This window comes from Misgurnus anguillicaudatus, chromosome 21 (genome assembly GCF_027580225.2).
Source record: "Misgurnus anguillicaudatus chromosome 21, ASM2758022v2, whole genome shotgun sequence".
In the NCBI taxonomy this organism is placed as follows: domain Eukaryota; kingdom Metazoa; phylum Chordata; class Actinopteri; order Cypriniformes; family Cobitidae; genus Misgurnus; species Misgurnus anguillicaudatus.
Genome location: NC_073357.2, coordinates 11,745,001 through 11,755,000, shown reverse-complemented (window position 1 = coordinate 11,755,000; position 10,000 = coordinate 11,745,001). Strand labels below are relative to the sequence as shown.

Here is a 10,000-nt window from a genome sequence, read left to right as displayed (position 1 = left end):
TTATTTATTCATATAATTTTTTTCCAGAAATGCATCCTTTCTGTAAGCGTTCGCCGATGGCATGGCGTTGCCACATTAGTCTTGAAGTGGCTCTCGAATCGAGTCAGCGCTCGCTTACGGCCACACCACCCTGAGCACGCCCGCTCTCGTCTGATCTCGGAAGCCAAGCAGGGTCGGGCCTGGTTAGTACTTGGATGGGAGACCGCCTGGGAATACCAGGTGCTGTAAGCATTTAATTCTTTATTTAATTAATTATTTAATTATTTATTCATATGATTTTTTTCCTGAAATGCATCCTTTCTGTAAGCGTTCGCCGATGGCATGGCGTTGCCACATTAGTCTTGAAGTGGCTCTCGAATTGAGTCAGCGCTCGCTTACGGCCACACCGCCCTGAGCACGCCCGCTCTCGTCTGATCTCGGAAGCCAAGCAGGGTCGGGCCTGGTTAGTACTTGGATGGGAGACCGCCTGGGAATACCAGGTGCTGTAAGCATTTAATTCTTTATTTAATTAATTATTTAATTATTTATTCATATGATTTTTTTCCAGAAATGCATCCTTTCTGTAAGCGTTCGCCGATGGCATGGCGTTGCCACATTAGTCTTGAAGTGGCTCTCGAATCGAGTCAGCGCTCGCTTACGGCCACACCACCCTGAGCACGCCCGCTCTCGTCTGATCTCGGAAGCCAAGCAGGGTCGGGCCTGGTTAGTACTTGGATGGGAGACCGCCTGGGAATACCAGGTGCTGTAAGGATTTAATTCTTTATTTAATTAATTATTTAATTATTTATTCATATGATTTTTTTCCAGAAATGCATCCTTTCTGTAAGCGTTCGCCGATGGCATGGCGTTGCCACATTAGTCTTGAAGTGGCTCTCGAATCGAGTCAGCGCTCGCTTACGGCCACACCACCCTGAGCACGCCCGCTCTCGTCTGATCTCGGAAGCCAAGCAGGGTCGGGCCTGGTTAGTACTTGGATGGGAGACCGCCTGGGAATACCAGGTGCTGTAAGCATTTAATTCTTTATTTAATTAATTATTTATTCATATAATTTTTTTCCAGAAATGCATCCTTTCTGTAAGCGTTCGCCGATGGCATGGTGTTGCCACATTAGTCTTGAAGTGGCTCTCGAATCGAGTCAGCGCTCGCTTACGGCCACACCACCCTGAGCACGCCCGCTCTCGTCTGATCTCGGAAGCCAAGCAGGGTCGGGCCTGGTTAGTACTTGGATGGGAGACCGCCTGGGAATACCAGGTGCTGTAAGCATTTAATTAATTATTTAATTATTTATTCATATAATTTTTTTCCAGAAATGCATCCTTTCTGTAAGCGTTCGCCGATGGCATGGCGTTGCCACATTAGTCTTGAAGTGGCTCTCGAATCGAGTCAGCGCTCGCTTACAGCCACACCACCCTGAGCACGCCCGCTCTCGTCTGATCTCGGAAGCCAAGCAGGGTCGGGCCTGGTTAGTACTTGGATGGGAGACCGCCTGGGAATACCAGGTGCTGTAAGCATTTAATTCTTTATTTAATTAATTATATAATTATTTATTCATATAATTTTTTTCCAGAAATGCATCCTTTCTGTAAGCGTTCGCCGATGGCATGGCGTTGCCACATTAGTCTTGAAGTGGCTCTCGAATCGAGTCAGCGCTCGCTTACGGCCACACCACCCTGAGCACGCCCGCTCTCGTCTGATCTCGGAAGCCAAGCAGGGTCGGGCCTGGTTAGTACTTGGATGGGAGACCGCCTGGGAATACCAGGTGCTGTAAGCATTTAATTCTTTATTTAATTAATTATTTAATTATTTATTCATATAATTTTTTTCCTGAAATGCATCCTTTCTGTAAGCGTTCGCCGATGGCATGGCGTTGCCACATTAGTCTTGAAGTGGCTCTCGAATCGAGTCAGCGCTCGGTTACGGCCACACCACCCTGAGCACGCCCGCTCTCGTCTGATCTCGGAAGCCAAGCAGGGTCGGGCCTGGTTAGTACTTGGATGGGAGACCGCCTGGGAATACCAGGTGCTGTAAGCATTTAATTCTTTATTTAATTAATTATTTAATTATTTATTCATATAATTTTTTTCCAGAAATGCATCCTTTCTGTAAGCGTTCGCCGATGGCATGGCGTTGCCACATTAGTCTTGAAGTGGCTCTCGAATCGACTCAGCGCTCGCTTACGGCCACACCACCCTGGGCACGCCCGCTCTCGTCTGATCTCGGAAGCCAAGCAGGGTCGGGCCTGGTTAGTACTTGGATGGGAGACCGCCTGGGAATACCAGGTGCTGTAAGCATTTAATTCTTTATTTAATTAATTATTTAATTATTTATTCATATAATTTTTTTCCAGAAATGCATCCTTTCTGTAAGCGTTCGCCGATGGCATGGCGTTGCCACATTAGTCTTGAAGTGGCTCTCGAATCGAGTCAGCGCTCGCTTACGGCCACACCACCCTGAGCACGCCCGCTCTCGTCTGATCTCGGAAGCCAAGCAGGGTCGGGCCTGGTTAGTACTTGGATGGGAGACCGCCTGGGAATACCAGGTGCTGTAAGCATTTAATTCTTTATTTAATTAATTATTTAATTATTTATTCATATGATTTTTTTCCTGAAATGCATCCTTTCTGTAAGCGTTCGCCGATGGCATGGCGTTGCCACATTAGTCTTGAAGTGGCTCTCGAATTGAGTCAGCGCTCGCTTACGGCCACACCGCCCTGAGCACGCCCGCTCTCGTCTGATCTCGGAAGCCAAGCAGGGTCGGGCCTGGTTAGTACTTGGATGGGAGACCGCCTGGGAATACCAGGTGCTGTAAGCATTTAATTCTTTATTTAATTAATTATTTAATTATTTATTCATATGATTTTTTTCCAGAAATGCATCCTTTCTGTAAGCGTTCGCCGATGGCATGGCGTTGCCACATTAGTCTTGAAGTGGCTCTCGAATCGAGTCAGCGCTCGCTTACGGCCACACCACCCTGAGCACGCCCGCTCTCGTCTGATCTCGGAAGCCAAGCAGGGTCGGGCCTGGTTAGTACTTGGATGGGAGACCGCCTGGGAATACCAGGTGCTGTAAGGATTTATTTCTTTATTTAATTAATTATTTAATTATTTATTCATATGATTTTTTTCCAGAAATGCATCCTTTCTGTAAGCGTTCGCCGATGGCATGGCGTTGCCACATTAGTCTTGAAGTGGCTCTCGAATCGAGTCAGCGCTCGCTTACGGCCACACCACCCTGAGCACGCCCGCTCTCGTCTGATCTCGGAAGCCAAGCAGGGTCGGGCCTGGTTAGTACTTGGATGGGAGACCGCCTGGGAATACCAGGTGCTGTAAGCATTTAATTCTTTATTTAATTAATTATTTAATTATTTATTCATATAATTTTTTTCCAGAAATGCATCCTTTCTGTAAGCGTTCGCCGATGGCATGGTGTTGCCACATTAGTCTTGAAGTGGCTCTGGAATCGAGTCAGCGCTCGCTTACGGCCACACCACCCTGAGCACGCCCGCTCTCGTCTGATCTCGGAAGCCAAGCAGGGTCGGGCCTGGTTAGTACTTGGATGGGAGACCGCCTAGGAATACCAGGTGCTGTAAGCATTTAATTAATTATTTAATTATTTATTCATATAATTTTTTTCCAGAAATGCATCCTTTCTGTAAGCGTTCGCCGATGGCATGCCGTTGCCACATTAGTCTTGAAGTGGCTCTCGAATCGAGCCAGCGCTCGCTTACGGCCACACCACCCTGAGCACGCCCGCTCTCGTCTGATCTCGGAAGCCAAGCAGGGTCGGGCCTGGTTAGTACTTGGATGGGAGACCGCCTGGGAATACCAGGTGCTGTAAGCATTTAATTCTTTATTTAATTAATTATTTAATTATTTATTCATATAATTTTTTTCCAGAAATGCATCCTTTCTGTAAGCGTTCGCCGATGGCATGGCGTTGCCACATTAGTCTTGAAGTGGCTCTCGAATCGAGTCAGCGCTCGCTTACGGCCACACCACCCTGAGCACGCCCGCTCTCGTCTGATCTCGGAAGCCAAGCAGGGTCGGGCCTGGTTAGTACTTGGATGGGAGACCGCCTGGGAATACCAGGTGCTGTAAGCGTTTGATTCTTTATTTAATTAATTATTTAATTATTTATTCATATAATTTTTTTCCAGAAATGTATTCTTTCTGTAAGCGTTCGCCGATGGCATGGCGTTGCCACATTAGTCTTGAAGTGGCTCTCGAATCGAGTCAACGCTCGCTTACGGCCACACCACCCTGAGCACGCCCGCTCTCGTCTGATCTCGGAAGCCAAGCAGGGTCGGGCCTGGTTAGTACTTGGATGGGAGACCGCCTGGGAATACCAGGTGCTGTAAGCATTTAATTCTTTATTTAATTAATTATTTAATTATTTATTCATATAATTTTTTTCCAGAAATGCATCCTTTCTGTAAGCGTTCGCCGATGGCATGGCGTTGCCACATTAGTCTTGAAGTGGCTCTCGAATCGAGTCAGCGCTTGCTTACGGCCACACCACCCTGAGCACGCCCGCTCTCGTCTGATCTCGGAAGCCAAGCAGGGTCGGTCCTGGTTAGTACTTGGATGGGAGACCGCCTGGGAATACCAGGTGCTGTAAGCATTTAATTCTTTATTTAATTAATTATTTAATTATTTATTCATATAATTTTTTTCCAGAAATGCATCCTTTCTGTAAGCGTTCGCCGATGGCATGGTGTTGCCACATTAGTCTTGAAGTGGCTCTGGAATCGAGTCAGCGCTCGCTTACGGCCACACCACCCTGAGCACGCCCGCTCTCGTCTGATCTCGGAAGCCAAGCAGGGTCGGGCCTGGTTAGTACTTGGATGGGAGACCGCCTAGGAATACCAGGTGCTGTAAGCATTTAATTAATTATTTAATTATTTATTCATATAATTTTTTTCCAGAAATGCATCCTTTCTGTAAGCGTTCGCCGATGGCATGCCGTTGCCACATTAGTCTTGAAGTGGCTCTCGAATCGAGCCAGCGCTCGCTTACGGCCACACCACCCTGAGCACGCCCGCTCTCGTCTGATCTCGGAAGCCAAGCAGGGTCGGGCCTGGTTAGTACTTGGATGGGAGACCGCCTGGGAATACCAGGTGCTGTAAGCATTTAATTCTTTATTTAATTAATTATTTAATTATTTATTCATATAATTTTTTTCCAGAAATGCATCCTTTCTGTAAGCGTTCGCCGATGGCATGGCGTTGCCACATTAGTCTTGAAGTGGCTCTCGAATCGAGTCAGCGCTCGCTTACGGCCACACCACCCCGAGCACGCCCGCTCTCGTCTGATCTCGGAAGCCAAGCAGGGTCGGGCCTGGTTAGTACTTGGATGGGAGACCGCCTGTGAATACCAGGTGCTGTAAGCGTTTGATTCTTTATTTAATTAATTATTTAATTATTTATTCATATAATTTTTTTCCAGAAATGTATTCTTTCTGTAAGCGTTCGCCGATGGCATGGCGTTGCCACATTAGTCTTGAAGTGGCTCTCGAATCGAGTCAACGCTCGCTTACGGCCACACCACCCTGAGCACGCCCGCTCTCGTCTGATCTCGGAAGCCAAGCAGGGTCGGGCCTGGTTAGTACTTGGATGGGAGACCGCCTGGGAATACCAGGTGCTGTAAGCATTTAATTCTTTATTTAATTAATTATTTAATTATTTATTCATATAATTTTTTCCAGAAATGCATCCTTTCTGTAAGCGTTCGCCGATGGCATGGCGTTGCCACATTAGTCTTGAAGTGGCTCTCGAATCGAGTCAGCGCTCGCTTACGGCCACACCACCCTGAGCACGCCCGCTTTCGGCTGATCTCGGAAGCCAAGCAGGGTCGGGCCTGGTTAGTACTTGGATGGGAGACCGCCTGGGAATACCAGGTGCTGTAAGCATTTAATTCTTTATTTAATTAATTATTTAATTATTTATTCATATAATTTTTTTCCAGAAATGCATCCTTTCTGTAAGCGTTCGCCGATGGCATGGCGTTGCCACATTAGTCTTGAAGTGGCTCTCGAATCGAGTCAGCGCTCGCTTACGGCCACACCACCCTGAGCACGCCCGCTCTCGTCTGATCTCGGAAGCCAAGCAGTGTCGGGCCTGGTTAGTACTTGGATGGGAGACCGCCTGGGAATACCAGGTGCTGTAAGCATTTAATTCTTTATTTAATTAATTATTTAATTATTTATTCATATAATTTTTTCCAGAAATGCATCCTTTCTGTAAGCGTTCGCCGATGGCATGGCGTTGCCACATTACTCTTGAAGTGTTAAAATTAGCGATAAGATCAAAGATGGCTCATGACAGACAGAAATTTGTAATGTTAAGAAATAAGGTAGTTTGCACATTAAGGAAAGCAAAGGCAGATTTTTTATTACAATAATTGAAAAATCTCATGGTAATTCAAAAACAATATGGAGTCAGATTAAAAAACTGACTGGTAAAAATAATACTAAAACTAAAAGTCCAGCTGAATTAAAGATCAATGATATAGTGCTACGGAACCCAGTTGATGTGGCACAGGCTTTTAATCAATATTTTGTTGAGTCAGTGGATAAAATAGCGCAAATTTTTACTATACAACAACCGTATTCACAAACAATTAATTCAAGTGATACAGCGTTTGTATTAAGACCAGTAACTACGTTAGAGGTTAAAAGAGTGGTAATGTCTCTGAGGTCATCAAGGGCTAAGGATATTTATGGTATGGACACCCTCTTATTGAAACAAATTAGTTCTTCAATAGTTAACCCTTTAACTCATATTATTAATTGTTCATTAGATCAAGGGATATTCCCTAGTTCTTGGAAACCAGCGGTCGTGACTCCCATATTTAAGGGAGGCGACACTTGTTTACCCTGTAATTATAGGCCTATCAGTGTCCTACCTATAATATCAAAGGTTTTTGAAAAACTAGTGGCCAAACAAATTATTGATTACCTTAATAATAGTTCCTTCCAATTACATCCAATGCAATTTGGTTTTAGGGCAAATTACTCAACAGAAAGTGCCATATGTTACTTTACAGAAAAGGTAAAATCATTAATTGATAAAGGTGGTGTGGTAGGGGCTGTATTTCTTGATTTACAGAAAGCATTTGACACAATAAACCATAATAATTTATTGCATAAATTAAATGATTTTAATTTCTCAACACATTCTGTAAATTTGATCAAATCTTATCTTTCTTCTCGTTCTCAAATAGTAAAAATTGATAATTGTAATTCTAATTTAGTAGGTCTATCAACTGGAGTACCGCAAGGGTCAATATTGGGCCCAATTCTCTTTAGCTTATACATTAATGATTTACCCAAAGAGTGTGAACAATGTAATATCTTAATGTATGCTGACGATACAGTCATCTTTACACACGGAAAAAATTCAGAAGAGGTAATAAAAAAGTTGACAGATGTTATGGTAAAAGTTACATCCTGGCTTAATCAGAGTTTTTTGAGGTTAAATGTGTCAAAAACAGTTGGTATGTTTTTTTCTAAAGGACATAACCCTAATATAAACCAGGACATTTTTATTTCAGGAGAGAGATTACAGGTTGTATCAGAATATAAATATCTAGGGGTACATTTGGATTCCTGTCTTAGTTTTAAAATTCACATAAAAAAAGTTTGCAAACAGATTAAGTTTAACCTGGTCAATTTTAGGTTTATTAGAAATTGCTTGTCAAATGAGGCAGCAAAGATATATTTCCACTCAATGATTCTTTCTCAGGTCACATATTGTTTGACAATTTGGTCGAATACACATCTGACAGTCTTAAAACCTTTAGAATCCCTATACAAACAAGCACTTAAAATTTTAGATAAAAAACAATTTAGCTTTCATCATTGTAACATTTTAAATAAGTATAATTTGTTTAATTGGGAAAATCTAATCAATTTTAAAAATTGTTGTTTAGTTTATAAGATTATGCATGGTATGGCTCCTCCTTCTTTGGCTGATTTTATAATATTTAAATCTGCTGAAAACAGAATTACAAGAGGTGCAATAAGAGCAGATTGTATAATTCCACGTAGGAGAACAAAATTTGGTCAAACTGTTTTTTCATTCAGAGCTTCACATCAGTGGAATGCTGTACCTCACTCAATTAGAGAGTGCTCATCGTTTCTCTCTTTTAAGTTTAATCTTAAGAAATGGCTTCTTCATAACCAACAATGTGAACATTAATGTTGCTACGTTTATTATTATTTTTATTAGGATTACTTATAATATTAAATCTAGTATAGACTTGTTGTATTTAATTGTGTTTAATAGAGGTGTTCATGAATTTTAACTGTTGATTGCTGTAATGTATTGATGTATTGTTGTAATGTTTAACCATTTTTGTTTTAGCTTGGAGCCTAATAACATCTGGCAAAGGGACTACCAATGAAAACTAGCCCTAGGGCTAATTTGGGTACATTTACATATACAAATGTTAATTAATGTACACTGTCCCTTTTCTAAATAAATAAATAAAAAAAAAAAAAAAAAAAAGTGGCTCTCGAATCGAGTCAGCGCTCGCTTACGGCCACACCACCCTTAGCACGCCCGCTCTCGTCTGATCTCGGAAGCCAAGCAGGGTCGGGCCTGGTTAGTACTTGGATGGGAGACCGCCTGGGAATACCAGGTGCTGTAAGCATTTAATTCTTTATTTAATTCTTTATTTAATTAATTATTTAATTATTTATTCATATAATTTTTTTCCAGAAAAGCATCCTTTCTGTAAGCGTTCGCCGATGGCATGGCGTTGCCACATTAGTCTTGAAGTGGCTCTCGAATCGAGTCAGCGCTCGTTTACGGCCACACCACCCTGAGCACGCCCGCTCTCGTCTGATCTCGGAAGCCAAGCAGGGTCGGGCCTGGTTAGTACTTGGATGGGAGACCGCCTGGGAATACCAGGTGCTGTAAGCATTTAATTCTTTATTTAATTAATTATTTAATTATTTATTCATAAAATTTTTTCCCAGAAATGCATCCTTTCTGTAAGCGTTCGCCGATGGCATGGCGTTGCCACATTAGTCTTGAAGTGGCTCTCGAATCGAGTCAGCGCTCGCTTACGGCCACACCACCCTGAGCACGCCCGCTCTCGTCTGATCTCGGAAGCCAAGCAGGGTCGGGCCTGGTTAGTACTTGGATGGGAGACCGCCTGGGAATACCAGGTGCTGTAAGCATTTAATTCTTTATTTAATTAATTATTTAATTATTTATTCATATAATTTTTTTCCAGAAATGCATCCTTTCTGTAAGCGTTCGCCGATGGCATGCCGTTGCCACATAAGTCTTGAAGTGGCTCTCGAATCGAGTCAGCGCTCGCTTACGGCCACACCACCCTGAGTACGCCCGCTCTCGTCTGATCTCGGAAGCCAAGCAGGGTCGGGCCTGGTTAGTACTTGGATGGGAGACCGCCTGGGAATACCAGGTGCTGTAAGCATTTAATTCTTTATTTAATTAATTATTTAATTATTTATTCATATAATTTTTTTCCAGAAATGCATCCTTTCTGTAAGCGTTCGCCGATGGCATGGCGTTGCCACATTAGTCTTGAAGTGGCTCTCGAATCGAGTCAGCGCTCGCTTACGGCCACACCACCCTGAGCACGCCCGCTCTCGTCTGATCTCGGAAGCCAAGCAGGGTCGGGCCTGGTTAGTACTTGGATGGGAGACCGCCTGGGAATACCAGGTGCTGTAAGCATTTAATTCTTTATATAATTAATTATTTAAAGGAACAGTATGTAGGATTGTGGCCAAAACTGGTATTGCAATAACAAAACTTGTGGCTAAAACTGGTACTGCAATCACCCAACAGGTGGCCAATACACAAAATGACAACATAAACATCAGTTGAGGGCTGCAACTCCACTTTTTAAATGACAATATCCTGGCCGGACCACTGTTGTAAGTGATATAAGTATTTGAAATGAAAATTATTTCTTAATGTCTAGTGACATATCAGTGCCATTTTATGATTAATTGATATACATTTCTTACAT

The 10,000-nt window shown here is 43.1% G+C and overlaps 27 non-coding genes and 2 pseudogenes across 27 annotated transcripts; all 29 read left to right on the top strand.

Annotated features, from left to right (window-relative positions):
- The first annotated feature begins 112 nt into the window (after positions 1 to 112).
- LOC141354571 (5S ribosomal RNA) lies at positions 113 to 231 on the top strand. Its single transcript, XR_012361000.1, has one exon. It is a non-coding gene; the product is annotated as a 5S ribosomal RNA (ribosomal RNA).
- A 141-nt stretch (positions 232 to 372) lies between these two features.
- LOC141356941 (5S ribosomal RNA) lies at positions 373 to 491 on the top strand. Its single transcript, XR_012363413.1, has one exon. It is a non-coding gene; the product is annotated as a 5S ribosomal RNA (ribosomal RNA).
- A 141-nt stretch (positions 492 to 632) lies between these two features.
- LOC141358273 (5S ribosomal RNA) lies at positions 633 to 751 on the top strand. Its single transcript, XR_012364762.1, has one exon. It is a non-coding gene; the product is annotated as a 5S ribosomal RNA (ribosomal RNA).
- Positions 752 to 892: 141 nt separating this feature from the next.
- Positions 893 to 1,011, top strand: LOC141354569 (5S ribosomal RNA). The gene has a single exon (XR_012360998.1). It is a non-coding gene; the product is annotated as a 5S ribosomal RNA (ribosomal RNA).
- A 133-nt stretch (positions 1,012 to 1,144) lies between these two features.
- On the top strand, positions 1,145 to 1,263 carry LOC141354568 (5S ribosomal RNA). Its single transcript, XR_012360997.1, has one exon. It is a non-coding gene; the product is annotated as a 5S ribosomal RNA (ribosomal RNA).
- Positions 1,264 to 1,392: 129 nt separating this feature from the next.
- Positions 1,393 to 1,511, top strand: LOC141356996 (5S ribosomal RNA). The gene has a single exon (XR_012363468.1). It is a non-coding gene; the product is annotated as a 5S ribosomal RNA (ribosomal RNA).
- A 141-nt stretch (positions 1,512 to 1,652) lies between these two features.
- On the top strand, positions 1,653 to 1,771 carry LOC141354567 (5S ribosomal RNA). The gene has a single exon (XR_012360996.1). It is a non-coding gene; the product is annotated as a 5S ribosomal RNA (ribosomal RNA).
- A 141-nt stretch (positions 1,772 to 1,912) lies between these two features.
- LOC141358126 (5S ribosomal RNA) lies at positions 1,913 to 2,031 on the top strand. Its single transcript, XR_012364615.1, has one exon. It is a non-coding gene; the product is annotated as a 5S ribosomal RNA (ribosomal RNA).
- Positions 2,032 to 2,172: 141 nt separating this feature from the next.
- LOC141356922 (5S ribosomal RNA) lies at positions 2,173 to 2,291 on the top strand. The gene has a single exon (XR_012363394.1). It is a non-coding gene; the product is annotated as a 5S ribosomal RNA (ribosomal RNA).
- Positions 2,292 to 2,432: 141 nt separating this feature from the next.
- LOC141354566 (5S ribosomal RNA) lies at positions 2,433 to 2,551 on the top strand. The gene has a single exon (XR_012360995.1). It is a non-coding gene; the product is annotated as a 5S ribosomal RNA (ribosomal RNA).
- A 141-nt stretch (positions 2,552 to 2,692) lies between these two features.
- LOC141356940 (5S ribosomal RNA) lies at positions 2,693 to 2,811 on the top strand. The gene has a single exon (XR_012363412.1). It is a non-coding gene; the product is annotated as a 5S ribosomal RNA (ribosomal RNA).
- A 141-nt stretch (positions 2,812 to 2,952) lies between these two features.
- LOC141358272 (5S ribosomal RNA) lies at positions 2,953 to 3,071 on the top strand. The gene has a single exon (XR_012364761.1). It is a non-coding gene; the product is annotated as a 5S ribosomal RNA (ribosomal RNA).
- A 141-nt stretch (positions 3,072 to 3,212) lies between these two features.
- Positions 3,213 to 3,331, top strand: LOC141354565 (5S ribosomal RNA). The gene has a single exon (XR_012360994.1). It is a non-coding gene; the product is annotated as a 5S ribosomal RNA (ribosomal RNA).
- Positions 3,332 to 3,472: 141 nt separating this feature from the next.
- Positions 3,473 to 3,591, top strand: LOC141357674 (5S ribosomal RNA). Its single transcript, XR_012364161.1, has one exon. It is a non-coding gene; the product is annotated as a 5S ribosomal RNA (ribosomal RNA).
- A 129-nt stretch (positions 3,592 to 3,720) lies between these two features.
- Positions 3,721 to 3,839, top strand: LOC141354564 (5S ribosomal RNA). The gene has a single exon (XR_012360993.1). It is a non-coding gene; the product is annotated as a 5S ribosomal RNA (ribosomal RNA).
- Positions 3,840 to 3,980: 141 nt separating this feature from the next.
- On the top strand, positions 3,981 to 4,099 carry LOC141357042 (5S ribosomal RNA). Its single transcript, XR_012363515.1, has one exon. It is a non-coding gene; the product is annotated as a 5S ribosomal RNA (ribosomal RNA).
- Positions 4,100 to 4,240: 141 nt separating this feature from the next.
- On the top strand, positions 4,241 to 4,359 carry LOC141354563 (5S ribosomal RNA). The gene has a single exon (XR_012360992.1). It is a non-coding gene; the product is annotated as a 5S ribosomal RNA (ribosomal RNA).
- Positions 4,360 to 4,500: 141 nt separating this feature from the next.
- On the top strand, positions 4,501 to 4,619 carry LOC141358199 (5S ribosomal RNA). Its single transcript, XR_012364688.1, has one exon. It is a non-coding gene; the product is annotated as a 5S ribosomal RNA (ribosomal RNA).
- A 141-nt stretch (positions 4,620 to 4,760) lies between these two features.
- LOC141357673 (5S ribosomal RNA) lies at positions 4,761 to 4,879 on the top strand. The gene has a single exon (XR_012364160.1). It is a non-coding gene; the product is annotated as a 5S ribosomal RNA (ribosomal RNA).
- Positions 4,880 to 5,008: 129 nt separating this feature from the next.
- LOC141354562 (5S ribosomal RNA) lies at positions 5,009 to 5,127 on the top strand. Its single transcript, XR_012360991.1, has one exon. It is a non-coding gene; the product is annotated as a 5S ribosomal RNA (ribosomal RNA).
- A 141-nt stretch (positions 5,128 to 5,268) lies between these two features.
- Positions 5,269 to 5,387, top strand: LOC141353714 (5S ribosomal RNA; annotated as a pseudogene).
- A 141-nt stretch (positions 5,388 to 5,528) lies between these two features.
- Positions 5,529 to 5,647, top strand: LOC141354561 (5S ribosomal RNA). The gene has a single exon (XR_012360990.1). It is a non-coding gene; the product is annotated as a 5S ribosomal RNA (ribosomal RNA).
- Positions 5,648 to 5,787: 140 nt separating this feature from the next.
- LOC141353863 (5S ribosomal RNA) lies at positions 5,788 to 5,906 on the top strand (annotated as a pseudogene).
- A 141-nt stretch (positions 5,907 to 6,047) lies between these two features.
- Positions 6,048 to 6,166, top strand: LOC141358413 (5S ribosomal RNA). Its single transcript, XR_012364908.1, has one exon. It is a non-coding gene; the product is annotated as a 5S ribosomal RNA (ribosomal RNA).
- Positions 6,167 to 8,531: 2,365 nt separating this feature from the next.
- Positions 8,532 to 8,650, top strand: LOC141357432 (5S ribosomal RNA). Its single transcript, XR_012363919.1, has one exon. It is a non-coding gene; the product is annotated as a 5S ribosomal RNA (ribosomal RNA).
- Positions 8,651 to 8,803: 153 nt separating this feature from the next.
- On the top strand, positions 8,804 to 8,922 carry LOC141357249 (5S ribosomal RNA). The gene has a single exon (XR_012363732.1). It is a non-coding gene; the product is annotated as a 5S ribosomal RNA (ribosomal RNA).
- A 141-nt stretch (positions 8,923 to 9,063) lies between these two features.
- LOC141354560 (5S ribosomal RNA) lies at positions 9,064 to 9,182 on the top strand. The gene has a single exon (XR_012360989.1). It is a non-coding gene; the product is annotated as a 5S ribosomal RNA (ribosomal RNA).
- Positions 9,183 to 9,323: 141 nt separating this feature from the next.
- Positions 9,324 to 9,442, top strand: LOC141355056 (5S ribosomal RNA). Its single transcript, XR_012361484.1, has one exon. It is a non-coding gene; the product is annotated as a 5S ribosomal RNA (ribosomal RNA).
- Positions 9,443 to 9,583: 141 nt separating this feature from the next.
- Positions 9,584 to 9,702, top strand: LOC141354559 (5S ribosomal RNA). The gene has a single exon (XR_012360988.1). It is a non-coding gene; the product is annotated as a 5S ribosomal RNA (ribosomal RNA).
- The last annotated feature ends 298 nt before the right edge of the window (positions 9,703 to 10,000 follow it).